The 22,268-nt window shown below is 36.8% G+C and overlaps 1 protein-coding gene across 1 annotated transcript in view; it reads right to left on the bottom strand.

Annotated features, from left to right (window-relative positions):
- The window catches only part of LOC128858047 (myc protein), a 92,851-nt gene extending 72,309 nt beyond the window's left edge, over positions 1-20,542 (bottom strand). The window contains exon 1 of the mRNA XM_054093977.1: positions 20,243-20,542. The gene's annotated coding sequence lies outside the window, so the exon portion shown is untranslated. The remainder of the gene's footprint in view (positions 1-20,242) is intronic.
- Positions 20,543-22,268: the final 1,726 nt, after the last annotated feature.

The raw sequence follows: 22,268 nt of genomic DNA, 5'->3' as shown, positions 1-22,268 counted from the left end.
CCGTTGGTATTTTACGGGAATAACACCTCTTATTGGAAAACTTTTTATATGTAGGTATGCCATCTGGTCCGGCCGACTTGTAGCCGCTAAAAGATTTATTCTACAAAAATGGAATGGGCAATAAAACTGCATACCTTGAAGTTTTCTAAAAATTCTGAATAAAAAGTTAAAAAAATGTATGACAACTGTTAATTTTTTTTTTTTAATTTTTTGTAAGTTTTTACAAATTTGGAGCTTTGCGTTATATGGTTTTTGTTGCAGAACGCGCTATACTTTTATAAGAACATAAAAAAAAAAAACTAAATACAAAAAAGTGCGCTCCTATTATTTTGAGCACAGCTGTAAATGCATCCACCAAATAAGCTTTAAAAATGTAATAAAATTATATCAAACTTTTATTTCAACGAATTGTGGGCGTATAAGAGCTATATAAACTGAATTTTCTCGATCTTGTATACGAATAAAATAAAAAAAAAATTTCATATAAATGAACGAAATTAAATTAACGAAATTGTTAGCAGCAGATTTATTCCAGAGCCGTTATACGGGTATGAGTATGCACAAAAAATACCGACGCCCATCGTACCCACTCGTGCATATGCACCTGAAATTATTTCTTGTTTTGCATTGTGGCGAAATACTTGGTGCCATACAAAGTGGCAAAGTGCATATCGACTCATTCATTCATTGATTTTGTGCATGTGTTTGTAAGTTCTTAATGATAATTTTATTTTATTTGGAATGTTTTGTTATTGTGAAATCGCCAGTGGTAATTGCAATCATGCAATAATATGAAGTTATCAACAAAGACGTCGACAGGATTTTGTGTAAGAGGAGAGATTCGCAAAATATGTACAAGGTGGCGCAAAATTAATCATGCAATTTTGGTTTTGCATAACTTTTTTACTAAAGAAAAACAAAATGATTTTGAGTGTTGGAAATCTTTATTTTGCGAAAAATCTTTGTTATGCGTTACAAGTTGAACTGCCACTTTGGTGATTTTTTACGACTTGAAACTTCATTTTATTTTTTCCCTTTTAAGTATTAGAATCTGTTAAACATTAACAACATGCAATCTCTGTACACTTAGGATTTATTGGGTTGGGGGATAAGTTCATTGCGGTTTTATATTTTCTTTTTTTTTTACAACGATTTGTTTGCTGTTAGTCAAAGGGTAAGTATTCATTCGATATGTTAATTTTTGAGTTATTTAATTTTTTATTAGTTTTGAGGCTTAGAAATGGAATACCCAGGAGGCAAAAATCAACATTTTCAACACCTGCTTTTCTTTGCTTTTCATCGAGGTCAAAAAGCTGCCGAAGCAGCCCTTTGCGACGTTTATGGTGAAGCCGTCCTAGCGAAGTCTACAGCACGGGAATGGTTTGCAATGTTCAGAAATGACGACTTTGTCGTCGATGACACCTCCCGCAGCGGCAGGAGACCTTCTGAATTCGACGAAGAACGTCGCCAACCCGGTCGTGAATTGGCGAAAAAATGAACTGCGATCATAAAATGATTCTCAATCGCCTTCATTCCATGTCATTTACCGAAAAATTGAAAGTCTGTGTGCCTCAAGAGCTCAACGAAAAAAACAAAGAAAGTCACCTTCAAATTGCTTCTCAGCATCTCACGCTTTTGTACCGAATCGTCACCGGAGATGAGAAATGGTGCCTATACATCAATATGAAGGAAAGAAAGAAGTGATTGGCTTCAGGAGATACGCCAAAGCCGAGAGTCAAGCCGGATTGTCATTCAAAGAAGGCCATGATATGTTTTTGGTGGGACTGGGAGAGCATGGGCTAAAGAGAAATGCGCGAAAAAAAATGCCACGGTCAGCAAGCAGCTTTACATTGCCCAGCTACACCGCGTGAAATAGGGCTTTTCGACTGAAAAGACCTGATCGACATGGTCAAACCATACCCCCTCACGACAACGCCAGGCCCCATGTTGCACAAGCCGTCAAAACCGTACTCCAAGAGCTCGAATGGGCGGTCCTTCAGCATGCGGCGTATTCTCTGGACCTTGCACTGATCGATTACCAACTTTTCTGCTCCCTGTCAAACCATATGAAGAGTTGCCTTTGACAACAAAGAGGTCCTTAAAAAGTGACTCAGCAACTTCTTTGACACCATACGAGGCGATTTTTGGTGAAACGGCATCAATAAATTCGGCGAGAGGTAGGAAGAGGCGAATATATAATTGATTAACTTATTGTGGGGAGAGGGGAGTGCAGACGGCTGGTTGGACTGATGACGGGCCACTTTCTGTGGGCGAACCTGGCATCTCAGACACTGTACTCTGCCCAGCATATGAAGAGGAGGATGAGACGGCGGACCACTTCCTGTGCGTCTGCCCCCCCTTCACTCGAATCAGGTTTGAGGTCTTTGGCACTGATGTGTTAAGAAGCACCACAAGATCTACTGAGATTTCTTCGGAGATCGGGTAGATTTAAAGAAAATTAAAAGGGAATCCAATAGTACAATGGACTTAATTAATTTAATGTCTGAGTGCTGCACTTGCTAGTTGTCCCGACAAAAAAAAAAAACAACTCATTGTTTTTTGTTTAAATAAAAGTCTTCGATAAAAGCGCTACAAACTTAGTCTATAACTTAAACGACATTTGTTTCATTGTTCGTTTAATTTTTTTTTTTTTCTTTTGCGCAAAAAATGAAGAAAAGCTTTTTATGGTTTCATTGTTTCATTATTTATTTGTTTTTTTATTTTTATTTTTTGTGAATGGACAGTTTTCATGCAAAAGCCATCGCAAACATCTCTTTGGGGTAACATTGAAAAATGAAATATCTGCAATTTTATTTATTTCTGTCGGTATCTGCATTTCCCTATGAATTCATTAAAATCTTCTAAAAATAAACATTCTTGAAATAGAAATAGAAAAAGGAAAAGCTTTAAGTTTTTATAATCAGTTGATACACTAAAGCTACTCAAGTGATTTTCGTCATTCGACTAGAAAATGGAAACGCATTTCAGCGAAGCTCAAAGCGATTAAATAGCGTAATAATGTAATGAATATAAAAACTATAATTGATGAAAAAATACATGCAATACACACGTACATATACATACACATGTTTGAGATGGTGTACATTTGTAAAGATCATCCATAGTTTTAATAGGCAGAGTGCGAATTTCAAAGGCGTAAATTTACTTTGTATGGACGAGTGCGAGTACAATACGAATATCAGTGTGTGTTTACACAATACTTTTTGTTGTTCAAGATATTTTTATATTTAATTTGTAAGCGGATAGTGCACGTTGTAAATTTTTTGAGTTTTTACTAGCTACATACGGACGTTGGAAAATACTTAAGAACGATGCGTTAGAAGCCATTTACGAGAATGTTTTTATGGAGTACGGAGTTTTTGCACTTGAGTATATTTGCTGTGATCCCATTCATTCAATCACTTGAAGGTTAGTTTATACTGGTTGGCCGAAGCCATGCAGAGACCATTTTGGTCCATAGCGATACCAGATCGGAGTCCTATTTTTAGCAAAAATATGCATCACTCAAGATGCGCGCACAGTTCGCGAATTTTAGGAGTCGCTAGAGCTTCAGTTCAGGGAGAGACTCTAGTCTTTCAAAGCTGTAAGCACCCAGGTAGCATAGTCTAGTTTTCGAGAGAGCCGGACAGTAGCATAAAAGATGATCTAATGTCGCGTGTGCTGCAACTAGGCAGTGCCCTATTAGTATACCAACTAAAGCTCTACAGTTTCTTCTATCGAACGATATAACCGATTTAGTATACTGGTCCTCAACTTTGTCAACTTTGCAATTGGTTAGGCTAAGCCATCTGTCTTTTGCCTTTTCATGCGTTCCTTTAGTTCTTTATGAATTGTGCTCAGGGGTTTAAGTATCTGACTTATTTCATCCCTTTTTTGTTTTTTTATTTTGTGGGAGGGGAGGATAAAAATGTCAGAAACATTCAATTTATGCCGTCGCGCCAATTATATGTGGGGCACGCTCCCACTAAAACAGACCTCCCCTCTTCGGCTGACTTCCACCGCGGAACCGCATTTGCACTACATCGAGGGTGGAGCCGTGATTGTGGATAACAACCACAAAAGAAACCTGCGTCCAAGTTCTCTACCTATGACGTATGGAGGTTATACGTCGGTGTCTCCATTACTCCATTAAGAAGTAAATGGAATTTCGAAAGTATGCAGTAATGTCGCGTGCATTGCCGTCTTGTCTGCGTATGATATGTTTGTGAGTCATTAACTTAAGCGTCCGTAATTGTTTTCGGTATGTCTGAGACGGCCTCCTCTGGAACACTGTTTCATGTTAGCTTTAGCACTTGTCGGGAAGTTCAGTGTGATCAGATGCAGCACAGGGCGTTAATATTATTTTGCTCTAGCTGCCGGTACTGAAACAGCTCTATTGTTCGCCTTTCGTCTTGCTTGTGCAGCGTACGCAATAATTGCTTGGAAAACTTACATACAGCATCCCAGAAGTGTTTTGAATTGCACGTATTGCCAGTTAAATTAGTCTCACTTGGCTGTCTTCCAAGGATAGCGGCTAACTCCTCACGTTCTCTTGCGAATCTTGGACAGTATGTAGAACAGTTCGTGTCGTGCGTCTTCAACATTCTCTGGGCAGGTAGAGCAGAGTGCTGAAACGGAAAGACCAAACCTGTGCAAATAATACTGAAAGCACCCATGTCCGCTTAGCATCTGGGAGAAGAAGTAATTCACTTCTCCGTGTCTTCACCGTAACCACGTGTTAAGGTTAGGGATAAGTTCGTGCGTCCAGCGGCCTGTAGAAGAATGATCCTATCTTCGCTGCCATTCGTCAAGTGACGCCATTCGCTGTGCCAACTTTTGGTCCCTTGTAGGTTTTGCACCTTGCCTTGGAGAGAGACGGCTTAGTTCACTTACTCGGATATCCAGTGGAATTTTTCCCGCAATCACGCAAATTGCATCATCAGATACTGTCCGGTATGCATAGGCTACTCGCAAAGCACTTACTCTATAAACCTGTCAGGCCCCTCGTAGGTGTATTTCTCGGTCTTGGGGCCAAATCGGAGCAGCATATAACAGGATGGAGTCTGTCTCAGTAGTTAGAAGTCTTATTCTTGCACCTTGGGCTCCCCCAATGTTCGGCAGCAACCGTGTTAGAGCTTTTGCAACCACGGCGCCTTTCGTACTGACTTTCACCGCGTGCTCTCTGAAGGTCATGCGCGAGTCAATCATAACCCCTAAGTACTGTATTACTTATTTGATCCCCTGCAAGTTTCGCGCCTTCTTTAGCTATTCCATCCACTGTCTCGTTTCCCTCTATGCCTTTGTGCCCAGGAACCCAAAAAACACAAAGTCTGCGATTACCAGCGAGCTTTTTGATTGCCTCCTTGCATTCAAGGACATTTTTGGATGATACACAGTATGATTTTATCGCTTTTATAGCCGCTTGGCTATCCATGTAAAAGTTTATAGCGCAGTTAATTGTTGCGTCTGTATATGCAAGCACTGCTGCTTTCTTCACAGCAAATATCTCAGCTTGAAATACAGTACAATAAATAGGGAGTTTAAATGCCTTATTGATGATTAATTCTGCACAATATATGCCGCCACCAACCCCTCTTCCATTTTTGATCCATCAGTGAATACATTGATGGTGTTACTCTTCGGAACCAAGCCTTTGCGCCATCCACCGTCTTCAATAACGGCCTTTAGTGATTTTGAAAAACTCAGAACTGGAACCTCTGAAGTCTGAATTGTCTGTGGCATTCCCAGTAATAGAGCCATGTGCAAAGGTTCTAGAGGTAAGCTGTTCGGTTGCTTATAGACTCACAGCTGAGATTGCAGCCCGATTTTCTCTTGTTCGCATTGATTTTTTACGTTTTAGCAGGAGCACTGATATTTTTGTGAGAAATATACCTAAGATCGATTCGATCTTCGTACAAAATTTTGCGAATTGTTTTCTGTTTTATATTGGAACTGGTAAGTAGGTAAAAACTAAAGTATCCAGAGTATTCCTACAGCACTTCACTTTGGTTGAAACGATTCAATAATGTCGAAAGGGAAAAATTGCACCCCAACTCTTCGAAAGCAATCATAGAGTTGCAAAAGACCGGATTATCCTACAGCGCTATTTCAACACCATTAAACTTTTCAAAAAACGATGGTTCTTAATGCTTTGAAATATTTTTCTGAGTATAAAACAGCAGAAAATGTTCCCAAAAAGGAAGAAAGCCCGAAAGACTGCTAGCCAGATAGATAGGATGATTGTGAGGTTGTCAAAATAGGGTCCCAAGAAGAGTACTGTTGGCATCAATCGAACAATTTTCGTTCACTTGGAAAATCCAATAACGAAAAGAGCAGTGGCGCTTCCATTGACATGAGCAGGGGGGATTCACGGTCGACTGGCACGGAAGGAGCCATTGGTAACAGCATCGCAACGACAGCGCCGAATTCAATTAGCTCGAGAGCCTGGATTCAAAATCAGTGGCGTTATATTTTATTCAGCGATGAAACGAAAGTAAGTAGAGTTGGTCCAGAAGGTAGAAAGTACTAGCGGCGACCAAAACGGGCAGCATTCGACCCTATGATCGTCTCACCAATCACACAGCAAGGGGGTGGCTCAATAATGGTGAGGGAGCGATGTCGGGACAATTTATCGTATTGAATTATAATGGGTACAGGTAATTTGGATGCGGTCAAGTTCTTGCAGATGCTTCAAAATATAATGCCACCTTTTGCGGAAGAGAATTTACCGGTGATTTGGAAATTCCAACAAGACAATGATCCGAAGTACAACTCTCGCGTGGCACAAACAAGTTTTTTGACGACAATTTGATCACTGTTCTGGATTAGGCATCTTCGAGTGTCGACTTAAATCCAATAGAACATCTTTGGAACGACGTGAAAAATGCACTCCCAGTAAGCAGAATAATAACAAATTTGAGGCAGTTATTTGGATAGGCCAAGGCAGCATGGGAATCTGATCGTATTGAACGTTGGAGAGGTTTAACCCTAATCCTTAAGCCCTTGATTTGGGATTGATGGGCCATCGCGTATTTCTACTAAAGGGTGATTTTTTAAGAGCTATAGGAAAGTTAAAAAAAAAAACACTCGTAAAATTCAGAAAAATGCATGAAATTTTTATTTAAATCAATAGTACAGTCCATATATTGTAATTTAATGTTTGAAGATTATTTCATGCAAAAGTTGACCGCGACTGCGCTTCAAATGGTCCATCCGCTTATCCAATTTTGGCATACTCTTTCCAATGTTTCGGCCGGTATCTCACATATAAATGTTTTAATGCTGTCTTCCAATGCGTTAATTGAAGCAGGCTTGTCTGAATAGACATGAGCTTTAACATAGCCCCACAAAAAATAATCTAAAGGCGTTAAATCGCACGATCTGGGTGACCAATTGACAGGACCCGAACGTGAAATAAAATGTTTACCAAACTCGCCACTCAACAAATCCAATGTTACGCGTGCTGTGTGGCATGTGGCACCGTCTTGCTGAAACCACAGGTCATACAAGTCAAGCTTTTGAATTTTGGGCAAAAAAAAGTGGGATATCATTTCACGGTAGCGCTCACCATTCACAGTTACGTTACGATTCGCAGCATCTTTGAAGAAGTACGGTCCAATGATATCTCCAGCCCATAAACCGCACCAAACTGTGACCTTTTCTGGATACATTGGTGGCTCTTGCAATTCTTCTGGCTGATCTTCACTCCAAAATCGACAATTCTGCTTATTTACGTACCCATTGATCCAAAAATGAGCTTCGTCGCTGAACACAATTTTTGGATAAAAAAGTGGGTGTTAAACATTCTTAACAGAACACGCATTTTTATAATAAAATTCAATGATTTGCAAGCGTTGTTCGTTTGTAAGACGATTCATGGTTAAATTATAGACCAAACTGAAGATGTTTGAGAGTGAAACAAAACGCGAAATGTGCGTCAGCTGTTTAAACCTGCTTTAAACCGTTTAAAAAGATAATAGCCAAAAAATCACCCTTTATATAACGCCAACAGAAAATTAGAAAAAAAAACATAAGTCATCCTCATAATCTTTAACTAAACATATCCGAAGAGCATTTTCAGCATTTTTTATTTTACTAATATTTTCTCATAAACAAATGGTATGAAAACTGCGCCGTGCAGTTGTTGTTGTTGTTGTTGTTGAGGTGGTTGCACATTTCTTAGCTGAAATGCTCCTAATTAGTGACCAGCACCGTTTTAATACCACTATCTTGTGAAATGATGATGATGTGTGTTTTTTTTTTTTTTTTTTTTTTTTTTTTTTTTTTTTTTCCAAGTCAGATCCATTTAGTGAGGTCCAAGAATAGGAGCAAATTCTTTATCTCGATGACTGAGATCTCCTTAATTTGCTGTAGGAAAGGCTTACCGAAGGATCGGAGTCGTGCCCTGGCTAGTCCCGGACATTCACATAAATAGTGGAACAGACTTTCCTTCGCCCCTTCCGCTTGACAGCTTCTACAGATAGGATTGAAGGGTAGATTGAGTCGAGCTGCATGATCCCCTACTTTCCAATGTCCTGTAAGGGTTGCAGTGATCCGTGAAATGTTTGGCCGAGAGCATCCTAACAGGTCATTCGTCCTTTGGATTTTATATGGCGGCCATGTGTTTTTTGTTGTGATACATGTAGGTATTTGCTTCCATCTTCTTTCGGCTAAAGCATGATAGTGTGAAGCAATAGATGCTTTTAGTGTGTTCAGTGGGGTGGAAACTGCCACCGCCTCTGCTATGTCTAGTGTTGAGCCCTTTCTTGCTAGTTCATCTGCTATCTCATTGCCTCGTATGTTCCTATGACCGGGAACCCATATCAGGGTAATTTCAAGCTAATGGCTGAGCAGTTTCAGCTCCTCTCTACACTGTAGGACCAGTTTGGATGAAATGTAGTTGGAGTCTAAGGCTTTAATAGCTGCTTGACTGTCTGAGAAGATAGCTACTCTTGCACCAACTACCTTGTAGAGTTCTAGGGATTTGCATGCTTCTCTGATCGCTAAAAGTTCTGCCTGGAACACGGTGGCATAATCAGGAAGACGAATTGATTGAGATAGGTTGAGTGGCTCCGAATGGAAGCCAGCTCCCACACCACAGTTCATCTTAGAACCATCGGTATAGATTTCGATATCGTGTCTTCCAATCACCTCTCCTTTGCTCCACTCGGCTCTCGGTGGAAAACGTACCGTAAGTTGAGGTCGGGGACTGTGTAGTCTGATCCGTTTTTGAGCAGCGGGGGTCCCTGTAGGAGGATCTTGCTGTGACCGTACGGCCTTGTTGTCCAGCTTCCTATGTCTCTGAGTCTCACCGCGCTGCAAGTAGCTATTGTTTTAATGTGTAAATCTAATGGCAATAGATGTGTTAGTACATTGAGCGCTTCAGTAGGACTGGTGCTAAGCGCTCCTGTAGTTAGGATACACGCTGTTCTTTGTATCTTGTTCAGCTTAGTTTTGTTGTATTTCCTTTCTGTTGCAGGCCACCAAACTAGTGCCGCATATGTTAGTATTGGCCTTACAATGGCTGTGTAGGACCAGTTGGATAATTTTGGTTGGAGACCCCATTTTTTTCCCAACATTCTCTTACATGTGTAAAGTGCTATGTTCGCTTTCTTTACCCTGTACTCTACGTTGGACTTCCAGCTGAGTTTGGGGTCCAGGATAACCCCTAGATATTTGGCCTGTTTGGTTAGCGTGAGGCTGACGCCGTTTAGTTTTGGGAGATTAAAGTTTGGCACCTTGGTTTGCTTGGTGAATAGCATCAGTTCAGTTTTTCTCGGGTTTACGCTTAAACCACAGTCCGTGGCCCAATTGCTGAGTAATACCAGAGCTCCTTCCATAATCTCACTGATTGTGGTTGGAAACATTCCTGAAACCATAAGCACTATGTCGTCCGCGTACGCCACCACTTTAATTCCCTTTTGGTTAAATTTGGTGAGGATGTTGTTGGCGACTAGTAACCACAGTAGAGGGGATAAGACTCCTCCCTGAGGGGTTCCCCTGTTGACAGAGCGTTTTATCGTGCTGCTGCCTACCTCACCGATTATTATTCTAGTTTTGAGCATGTTCTCTATCCATTCGTTGAGATCTGTGTCTATGCCTAACATGTTAAGAGCCTCAATTATGGATCTTGTGGTGACATTGTTGAAGGCCCCCTCTATGCCGAGAAAAGCGACTAGTGAGTATTGCTTGTATTCTATGCTCCTCTCAATCGCACTTACAACCTCGTGAAGAGCTGTCTCTGTGGATTTTCCTTTGAGATAGGCATGTTGAGATGGTGAAATCGTTGAGTCTGTAATCTTTTCCCTGAGATATACATCCAACAGTCGCTCGAGAGTTTTGAGGATGAAGGAGGATAGGCTGATGGGTCTGAAATCTTTCGCTGTATCATGACCGCGCCGTGCAGTAGTTTCATAAAAAATGGGCCGGACACAATCGACCATCATCGCCACGGGATTAATGCAAAGGAGCTGTGCAGCAACAATAAAGCAAAAAGGTTTTTCAACACAATTTTAATGTATACTTTTCCCTTTCGCCTGCAGTTTTTATAATTTGAATCTTATTTTGCTTCGTTCTCAAGTATTTTTCTCGAAAGAATTTCGCATTGTATTAACTTTTGTACATGAAGTAAAAAAAAAATTATGTTTTTCTTTGATGAAAAGACTGCTACAGATTGAAAACATTTTAAATTTATAAAATAAAACCTAACATGCAAAACATTGTAGTGATTTTATTGAAAAAAAAGTCTCAAATGGAGAGAACTGGCTATCGTTCTTAAGTATTTTTCAACGGCTGCACATGTAACGAAGGCAAAATGGCTGGTAAGCTAAGCGCGGGGTGGTAGGGCGGTTGTAAATTTTTAATATTTAAAATTCAACAAATGTGTAAAGCACAATAATCATGGAAGCAAATTGTAAATAACTAGCGCAGTCGAAGTAACAGAGTGGGTTACACAAAACAAAAAAGAAGTCGAAGTGCAAAACATCCAATAAATCTAAATTAAGTAGGCTTGTGTGCGACTGCCATACGGAGAGAGATTGAGCCAGAGTTCGATGTCCACTGTGGGCAAGAAACAGGAAATGATAGAAATAACTTCTGTTGCTCATAAAAACCAGTTGCCGGTCGAAGGTCTTCCATTTGTAGGATAACATCAAAACGCGTACCTCAAACATCACGACTGTGGCACCGAATATAACCTACGAATTTCACAAAACAAAAGCTTTTAGTTTGCTTGTAAAATAACAAAAAAAAAAGGCGACAATAATATTCCTCCATTGGACACCTGTTTTAAAACTTTCGGTTAGACAACCGCGTCTATCCAGACCCCTAAGTAATTACATGCATTTGTATGGGAATATGTGGCAAAATGCGCCACATTTATAATTCATTTTTAAGTATCCTTTTCATTGGTTTTGGCATGCATTGGGCTGACTACAGAAGCAAAAAAAAATCGCTGGAAATATTTTGGTTTGTGAAAACCGATTTTTTTCTTTTGTTCTTTACTTTGACTCATTTCGAAAAAGGTTGAAGAAAAAATTTTGGTTACAATGAAATTCATGGTAAAATATGAAATGATACTTATTTATGAATTCGGTGGAAGGCAAGCAAAACATGTACAAGGAGATTTTTGAGTGCTATTGACATACTGGATTCTTGCCTAAAATGCAATAGAAACAAGCTTTTCGACGAAGCTTTTCGGCTCCTTGTAGACGAAGACGACAATCTCTCTTGGTCGTGAGTGTATCGGCTCCGGTTGGTTGGTTGACTACAATATTCTCAGGGATATCTATAATTGGTTTGTTGAAAAATGATTTCGTAGCCAAACGAATACTGAATTGAGAAATAACAGCTGGATTATTCATATGATTTTCGATGTTTGCAAGGACCAAAGTGTTCGATAAAACAGTCAAAAAATTTCGTCGTGCACACTTTTTCTGAAGCCATCAACTTCCTTGCAAATATAAATGAAAAAAAACCTCAATTTAAATGTACCATTAAAAGACGCTGAAAGCACTGAAAGCTCTATAATATACCTGAAGGATGTCATACATGCAGCAGCCATTAAATCTAGTCCGCCAACCGTGTCAAGACCATTATACTCCAATGGCTGCCCAAAAATAAAAAGATTAATAATGACAAAGGCATCTCTGAGAAGAAGATGGCAATAGACGCGATCACCAGAAGACAAAAAGAACCTGAACAGAGCTGCAAAGGAACTAAAAAAGGTACTTAAGCTTAAGCTAAGTTAAAGAAAACACCAAAATCCCAAGATATCTTCAACAACTGAGACCCACAATAGATGCAAACTATTCGCTATGGAAAGCAACGAGAAAAATGCTCAGTAAAATTGTTCATCAGCCGGCAATTCGGAAAGTTGATGGCTCTTGGACTCGGACGAATAGAGAAAAAACAGATATACTAGGTGACTACTACGAACAAGTTTTTTCATCTAGCAATGCGACTATAATTAATCCAACAGAAATGTACCCTGACAGGTCTTCTGATACAACAACTACTTATCCAAAATAATTACAACTGACAACATAAAAAAATGCATTAAAACTAAAATAAAGAAGAATAAAGCTCCAGGCTACGATCAGATAACCGGCATCCTCTTAAGGGAACTGCCTTTAAAAGGACTACAATATCTCCGAAATTTCTACAACTCTCTGCTACGGCTGCAATACTTCCTCAGTATATAAGATTAGATTAGATTAGATTTGTGGGGGGTTGGACAAGTCCAAGCACTCCGGATAGATTTCAGTAGAAAGAGTAGAGACAGGAAAGATAAAAAGTGGGTGGTAAGACGGATAAATTAGTTTGAGGTCACTCTTCCACAAATCTCATGATTTCATTGATGCATCTTAAGAGATCCGGAAGGGGAAGAGTATGAATTTTATCCATACCAGACTATGGAAAATAGCGAAAGTCGTAGCTTAAACCTAAACCTAACCTAAACCAAGAAAAGATTCTACTATTCCATCATTATGTAGACCTATAGGCTTATTGCCAGCAATGAGCAAAGTATTTTAAAAATTATTAATCGACAGACTAAGGCCAATACTTGACAACAAAAAGCGATTCCTGATCATCAATTTGAATTTAGGAGGCTGCAAAGAAATCGACCTACGACAAGTTATAAACATAGAAAATAAGTAAATAATTTTCATGGTCACCTAACAAAACTCAAGAAGTATGGAAATCTTAGTTTTGAGAGAAAAATATATGAATACATTGGGGGGAAAAAATACAAAACGTTGCCAGTGCCATGTTATCCAACTTGTTGCTAAAGAAAGCAAAGATTCCATCGACTTGTTGGTCGTTTTGATGTGAAATGTGTGACCATTTGATCCATGCAATCGACGTCAGCTTTGTGTGCATTATAATAAATAATGGGCGATGGTTTTTCTGTTTCGTCTTCACAATCTTGGGTGCAATGAAAGGTGGAAAGTAAATTAACCACCATGTTCTTTTTTGATACGTAGCTGCTGATTTTTACAAGGTTTTCATGAAAACCAAATAATGGCGAAAGCACTGGGCGAGAATGGTGCCTTTTCATTTCTGGTGGAATGCAGTGTTTGTATTTACAAAGAAATTGATGGCATCATCTCCGAGGCGCCCAACCGAAGGTGTAACTTTTTAAATCATTTTTTCCGTCCTGTTCAAGAATCCCTTTCAAATGTTTATATCCACTAATCGATAGAAAATTACATTTTAGGAAGCCACCAGGAAGCTCAAGTCATTAGCTATAGTAGAAATATGTTAAATTCACGTCCAAAGACGAAAAACCCAATCGGGCTACACCTGGGATATTTTGAAATTAAAAGAAATGTTTCTAGATATTCGGGTGATTTTAATAATTTATGTTTGTCCGCACTATAGTCCTAGCTCACGTTTTTCGTGCTAACCGCACACACAAACAATCACTCTCACCAACGACGGTTGTCCTTTCTTCAGTACTCACTCAAATTGTATTTCAACAAATAAGAAAGTCGTAAACAGAACTAAAGTTTTCCATATTTACATAGAGAAGAGAGGGGAAAGTGAAACAAAAGCCAAAAACTTAAATTGCAGTTCCAATTCTAAGCAAACCAAAAAAAAAACAAAAAACATCGTTTGTGCTAGCACATTGCGAATAAATGAATAATAAATAAAGTGCATTATATGTACAACACCAACAGCAACGCGGAAGGTGTTATATTGATTGTAGAACAACAGCAACGAAAATGTAAACAAAACTATTTAGTATTTACTTACACAAGTACATGCCATAAGTCATAGCAAAATGCGCGGCAATACAACAGAAACAAAAACCGAAGTGCATACAAACATACAGATACTACGAGTAGGTACAAAAACAAATAGTGTAATTATTGAGTGCTCGAATGCGATCGAGTAAGGGGCGTTGTTTAGGCTTATAGAACTTTCGATAGGGACATTTGTCAAAGCTGTGAAAGTAGACACATTTTTCTACGATTTGGTTCAGTAAAATTCAGTCAATTGACTCGGCAAATTGAAAAAAAAAATAAAAATAAAAAAATTGATTCTACTCGTATGCACAAATCCGTAGACCATAAGCATGCAGGTACTTCTTCAGTACTATATTGTTCAGTTCAGACTTTGAAATAAATAAAAAAAAAATTATTTAATTTTTATATTAAAAAAAAAATTTTTTAAATCTAAAAAAAATGAAAAAAAATTAAAAAAAATCTAAAAAAAATTAAAAAAAAATTAAAAAAAAATTTTTTTAAATCGAAAAAAAAAAATAAAAATTAAAAAAAATAAAAATTAAAAAAATATTTAATTTATAAAAAGTAATTTTATTTATAAAAAGTAAGCTTATTTATAAAAAGTAAAGAAGTGCTAAATTCGGTCCGTACCGCACAATATGTATGTAAAGAGTGATCAATTTAGAGGTCTCGGATTTTAAATTGAAATAAAACAATGAAAACTAAAACTGCAAAAACAACCTTTATTATTCTTGTGTAGATACCATTTGTGACATTTATTTTTCAAAAATTAATGTTGGCCGCAATTGCGCCGTAATTCCGTCATTCGTAAACCCCAATTTTGAATGACTGTGAAAGTAGACACATTTTTCTAAGATTTTCTTCAGTAAAAATCAGTCAATTGATTCGGAAAATTGAAAAAAAAAAATTAGTAAATTAGTTTGACTAGACCCTAAGCATACTTCCTCAGTACTCTATTGTTCGTTTGACTTTGAAAAAAAAAAAAAAATATAAAAATAAATACGAAATGGCATTCAAAGTTCACAAATCGAGGCAATTTAGAAGCTGTCAGCTCTGTAAGAGTGGGTTTAGTTGAGAACGCAAATCTGTTCATAGAACGCCTTTGTCGACAAGTCTTATGTACCCGAAATAGGCGCATGAGTTATTTTGGTGCACGTTCTCTCGAAGACAATTTAAAAAATCACGCATAATCACGATTTGTTGGAGTTTTTTAGCTCACGAAGCCTCGTCTTTTAATGGCACACAATTGTTCACGTAACTTTTTTGTACATCTACAATTTTATTTATAAAAAGTAAAGTGCTAAATTCGGTCCGTACCGCACAATATGATGTAAAGGGTATTCAATTTAGAGGTAACCGATTTTAAATTGAAATAAAACAACAAAAATTCAAAGTGATTTGGCAACATTTTTTATTTTTGTGTAGAACCATTCATGACACTTATTTTTTAAATATAATCCCTTTCAAATATTGGTCGCAACTGAGACGTAATTCCGTCATTCGTAAACCCCAATTTTGAATGACTCGGTAGCTCGTGAATAATTTTAGTAATATTGGCTTCCAATACCTCAATCGAAGCTGGTTTATCCACAAAACATTTATACTTCACTGTTATTTTTGGTGGATTTTGGTGGCCACTCCACACCGAAACGACGACGCAGTAAATCCATTATTTCACGGGCTCTATGGCAAGTAGCGCCGTATTGTTGGAACCAAATGTTGTGGAGATCACGGACCTCAATTTCCGGCATCAAAGAGTTGCTTATCATGGCGCGATAGCGTTCGCCACTCACTGTTACATTGGAGCCAACCTCGTCTTTGAAGAAATATAGGCCAATGATTCCTCCAGGCCGCACCAAACGCTTGTTTAAAGGGACCGTAAATCGGCCTGAGCGCGCGTTGAACACTTTTCACAGGGCGTTGATTCTTGTAATACAATCGAAATGCTTATGAATACTTACTAAAAAAAATGATGAATCTAGTTTGACAGTTGTCCCGCATGATCTGTCAAAAAAACCCTATTGGAAAGAGTACCTCCAATCTCATCACCCTTTATATACCCGTGCACATTTTTTTAATATTAAGTTGTTCTCAAGGTACACGAAATTACCCAAAAATGGGTATGCAACCGCCCAGTTAGCAAAATTCTTTTTTTATGGTATTCTTTTAGGTTTATTATTTTTTACAAAATCAAAACTTTATGTATAGGGGTTTTCAGTAAGAGCGCATCAACTTTTGAACTTTTTTTAATAAAACACAAACGGTTCGACTTTTTTAACTAATTTTTTTTTTATTATCGAGTTTGAACATATACATTTAAGTATGAAATTCGATTTCTTTTGCATGACCCCCGCGTGCACGTTTTACGAAGTCCAATCGTTGAACACAATTTTCGACCACTCTTTCGCATAAATCGGCCGAAATTCCAGCAATTTCGCGTTCAATATTGGCTCTGAGCTCACAAATCGTCGCCGGCTTGTTACTGTAGACCAATGACTTCACATAACCCCAAAACGGGACGGCTTGTTAAATGGACCGTAAAATGGCCGTAATGCTCTTAAAGTAGCAGCAACAGAACGATTATTTTCATAAAAAATTTGCACGATTTGCAATCGTTGCTCAAGTGTGTAGCGTTCCATGATGAAATGTATACTAATGAAGTTTACAAATGACAAGCGAAAAATAAAACGTATTGCGTCGTTCGCCCTCCCTATCGGAAAAAAGTTGAAGCGCACCTATTGAATAACCCTATATAATGGAGATATTTAAAATTTTTTTTCTGTTTTGAAAAATATGGTTATATGGTAAGTGGACGTGGTTATTGACTGATTTCGCTTATTTTTAGAACCAACGGACCTTGAACAAAAAGTAATACACGTATGTGTACCAAGTTCATTGCAATACAAGGTGGCGTCCTCACGGAAGATTTATAATTTTTGGAAATGGCGTCGTACGCCAAAAATATTTGACACTTGTGAACTAGACAGCTGCAGTAAGCAAACAGACAAGCAACGGAGGGCGTAAAGGTCAAAATTAAGATTCCCATCATTTTTTTTCATAAAATTTTTATAAATAAAATAAATAAAATTTAATAAAGAAAAAACATAGCCATTTAGCTTTTTTTTTTCATGTAAAGGCCAAAAATGGTGATATTTTGAAATGGGGGACGTCAGAATTCGTTTTAGAGGTATGGTTCTTTCGGCAAAGTTTCTTATTTTGATCCCTAGAATATGATTTTCACAGAGCAATGGACGATTTTTTTGCCTCCCCACAAATCGACCCGCCCTAATGTATACTGCATTACCATAAATACTACAGTACTATGGCTTTACTAACGGCGGCCGCCGTAGCCGAATGGGTTGGTGCGTGATTACCATTCGGAATTCACAGAGAGGTCGTTGGTTCGAATCTCGGTGAAAGCAAAATTAATAAAAACATTTTTCTAATAGCGGTCGCCCCTCGGCAGGCAATGGCCTCCGAGTGTATTTCTGCCATGAAAAAGCTCCTCATAAAAATATTTGCCGTTCGGAGTCGGCTTGAAACTGTAGGTCCCTCCATTTGTGGAACAACATCAAGACGCACACCACAAATAGGAGGAGGAGCTCGGCCAAACACCTAACAGAAGTGTACGCGCCAATTATTTATTTATTTATTATGGCTTTACTAACAGGTTTTTACAATTTATTTGCTTTATATTAAATTTTATTAATTTTTAGTTTTTTTTTATAATATAATTGATTCTCTTACTTACTTTTTGCAAGTTTAAAAAAAGTTAATTAGAATTTAAAAAAATCGGGTACGCAGTTTTTTAGTACTTTGAATTTTGGTAAAATAAAGCGCAAGTTTTAAAGAGCTCAAAAGTCGTGTTGATGTTAATGTTTAGCTGCTATGGTGACAGTCGTTGGTCGGATATAAATCCGGGTCGTTCCGCTAACGTAGAACCGACAGTCGTAGGAACGACATCATCTATGATATCTTCCCTGCTCATTAAGGAGCCTAATTTTGACACAAAACTCAATTTTCTCCACAATTCTTTTTACCTTCCGATCAACTTGTTTAGCCCGCAATATCTCAAAAATTAACAAACAGATGTGTCTAAATTAAGTACTCATGATTGTATTGTAGATAAAGCACTACTCTCAGAGTAGAGAGGTAGGAGAGAGGGGACTAACACCTCTGTTACGTAAACCTTTACAGCTACCCTCGTATAAAACTTCCATTTGTGGAACAGCATCAAGTACACGCCACAAATAGGAGGAGGAGCTCGGCGATACACCTAACAGAAGTGTACGCGCCAATTATTTATTGATTTATTTTTAAATAATATTTGTAGGCTCAGCGCTCAATAAACACTAGTATCACCCGTGGTCGATAACAACTAATAACGACACTCACTTTAAGTAGCAGGTTTCATTCAATGTAACTATATGAAGGTTTCAGGTTTTTCCAATACCTACCACTTTTCACCGCAAGACAGGTATGGACAATTTTTGTAAACGTAACAAATTTCATTATCTTAGCTTTTGTGGTTTCGGAGAAAAGTGATTTGGAAATTTCAGTTTATATGGGAGGTGACACGCCCCCTTTTCTAATCACTACCGCTTTTCACTATAAGTACGGTATATAAAATGTATGCATTCGTGCCAAATTTCAGCTGCCTAGCTTAATTGGTTTTAGAGATTTATTGGCTTTCATATTTTGGTCTGCATGTCAGAAGCCACGCCTCCTATATGTTGAGGTTAACATTTCTGCACTAAACAAAGTTACTGTCTACAAATCGGTGCATATTTCATTGAAATCGGGGTCAGAAAGGGGTTTAAATATTTTAGTGAACTGTTTTCCCGCTCTCTGTCGCTGTTTCCCCGCCAAGAGCGAGCACAACTCTCCATAGGCTCAACACTAAGTCTCTATTTCCTTACCAAACACCATTCATGTGGTATATTTTCTCAAATGCTTCAATTGGAAATTTGCTAATCTATACTTATGTGCGCTTTCTTATAAAGACGGTAATATAAAATAAATTAATAAAATGTGGCAACCCTATCTAGGCATGCATACAATTAAACCTTCAATAGCAACTAATAACGCTTTGCTTACTTAACTATGTACTTCGAATTGTTCTTAAAAAAAAAAACAAAAACCATAAAAATGATAAATGAAAAATCGCAAATATTTGACAAGTCTGCAGTTTGTCGCTTTGATATGGATGCATAAGCGTGTATTGGAGAATGATTTGGCAATAATGCATTTTTGCACAAGTATTTACAGGTTTTCTGCTATCTTATAGGGAAATAATAAAATGACAAATATGCTAATGTAAATAAAATAAATTTTGGCTTTATATGTATGTATGTTTGTATATATTTGTGTGCAATGGCGGCAGTAGCACGCAGATAATGTTGATAAAAAAAGATTCGACAAACACTGACTTTGTCACTTCAATGAGAACATATAACATACATATACACATGCACACATACTTGTGTGTGTGTGTGTGTGTGTGTACAAACCAAGTAGCATAGCAAATTGTTTGTTCTTGTATTTGTACAAATGCAATCTAACGCTAATTGCAGTTCACTATGACTTTGTTGTAGGTTAGTTTTGTTTTCATTAGCGCAATGGCCGTATTGAAAAGGAACAGGGGATGGAGTGGATATTCGCGTATGCCTTCGCGCATAAAACTGTTCTTACATCCATACATATCGGTGCATGCATAGCTGCATACACACATGTACATCTACACACACTTGTTTAGTACAGAAAATGTAGGTGGGTGCTAATTGCGGAAACACACCGTCAATGGCAAACTGTAATTCCGGAAGACCTTAGGCAGAGAGTGATTAAGCGTAAGCATGTTTGAGGAGCAAATAATGTGTGCGAAGTGTGGATAAATACATTGTATTGCTTTTGAGTGCTTTCTTGAATCACTTTGAAGAAAGTAAATAAATGTTTTTTTTTTGTTTTGTTTTTTAATGCATGTAGTGGCCACTTACCTTAAGCTTTGGGGTAATTACTTAATATGATAACTGTTGCTGCTTTTCGACGAGATGTAGCGGTGGGTGTTTAGTAAGACACTTATCGTGGCACTTAATTTAATAGACTTTTATTTTTACACATTTGTACTCACATTTCATAGATAGGACCTGAGCGTTTTAGGCTTATCAAATATAATTTTAAAATTAAAAAATTCATAGTATTTAATTTCGAGCATTTTCTCTTTAAACACTATGCTAAGATTTACGTAAAGCTAAGGGAATTTCAGTAATACACACTGCAATTGAACTTCAGAGTTGATTGGAGATCTGCAAAATAAATATAAAAAATAAAAATAATTAATTAAAAAATAAATTAAAGAGAAAAAAGAAAATGAAAATGCCAATTATTAAATTAAAATGTATATTAAACTTTTAAAATGCGCGGTATGGCTACTGAATAATAAGACGGATGTGCATCATCACGCCGCACAGTACTGTTTTGGCGGCAAGCAAAACTAATTATTCTGATAATTGAATTTGAAAAATCGAATGATGCTGTTTTAAAAGTAAATGCCTGCCTAAGTACAGTTCATAATTTTTTCCTAAAAAAGTAAAATATTCTACAGCGAAAATAAATGAAATGTTTTTTTTTTTATGCATTTCAATAGCTTAAATTTTTATTTCAATTTTGGGATTTTTTTTTGTTGAAATATATTCTTTTCTTACCAATTTGAAGAAAATATTATTTTCAAATCGGGAATCAAAATGATTACAAAAATACAGCCTTTGCAATCTTTCTTGTGGGGAAAAAAAGTCGGCTTGGTATTCTCACTACAAATAAATGAAAGATGGGAATCTGCTCTTATCGTCTATCACCGAACGCTAAACAAGCATACAGTTATTTTGACAAAGGAGAAGAACATTTTATTGCAAATTTTTCTTGTTGTATATTTTGAGGCTTAAACTTCATCTACGTTCAACTACGTGGAAACGACAAAAACTTCAATTAACTTAAAAAATAGCTCTCTATGTTGTTTGCCTACATACATAAGTAAAAATCGAGATTCACAATATTTCTATCAAAACTTCTATATGTCTCAACTATTGTATTGTAAACTCTTTACTTGTCTATTTGAATTTCATTATTTACTACTGACGCTGAGCCTACAATACACCTGTGTTCACAATAATATCAGTGTGACATATTGCAAAGTTTAAATAATTCGTTTATTTTTTATATATAATTTTTGTTGTAAAAATATAGTTCATACTACAACAAAAAACATACACATACTATAAACTAAAAAACTAACTAAAACTTCAACAAATTTTCATAAGAATTAAAACTTACTAGTCGGAATTTTTACAAAAACTCTGGATATGCAGTTTTTTAGCCCATTAAATTTTGCCATAAGATTGTGCCAGTTTAAGGCGGCTCAAAATTTGGGTTGATTTTTGATTATTTTTATTTTTTGTTGACGATGTTATGTATTTTCTTTCATATAACGATTGCGCGAATTTTTTTATATGGAGAAAAAGCCAAGACCGCACACAAAATAGAATAAAATATCAAAACCCATGCGATTTTTGAGCTGGTTTCACTTTTGGGATATAAACTTCATTTGACTATTTTCGAAGAAAAATTTTAGAAAAATGGAAAATTTGTTGAATTTTTTTAAAATGTGTGCAAAGTTTGAAACTTTAGTTTATATGGTTTTTGTCTTGGAATAAACTATATTACAAAAAAACACAAAAATAAATAATTTAATAATTAAAAATTAATAATAAAAATTAATAAAGAAACTTCAATAAAAAAATAACATAAATAAATAAAAACTAAATAAATTAAAATTAATAAAAAAAATATATACGTATGTTAAAAATAAATAAACAAAAATCAATAAAAAAATTAAATAAATAAATAAAAATCAATGAAAAATTAATTGAATAAATAAAAATCAACAACAAATTAGATAAATTAATTAAAATTACTAAAAAAATATATATATAATAAAAAAGAAATAAAATAAATAAATAAAAATCA

This window comes from Anastrepha ludens, chromosome 3, assembly GCF_028408465.1.
Source record: "Anastrepha ludens isolate Willacy chromosome 3, idAnaLude1.1, whole genome shotgun sequence".
NCBI classification, from domain to species: domain Eukaryota; kingdom Metazoa; phylum Arthropoda; class Insecta; order Diptera; family Tephritidae; genus Anastrepha; species Anastrepha ludens.
This window is presented reverse-complemented; position numbering and strand designations above follow the sequence as displayed.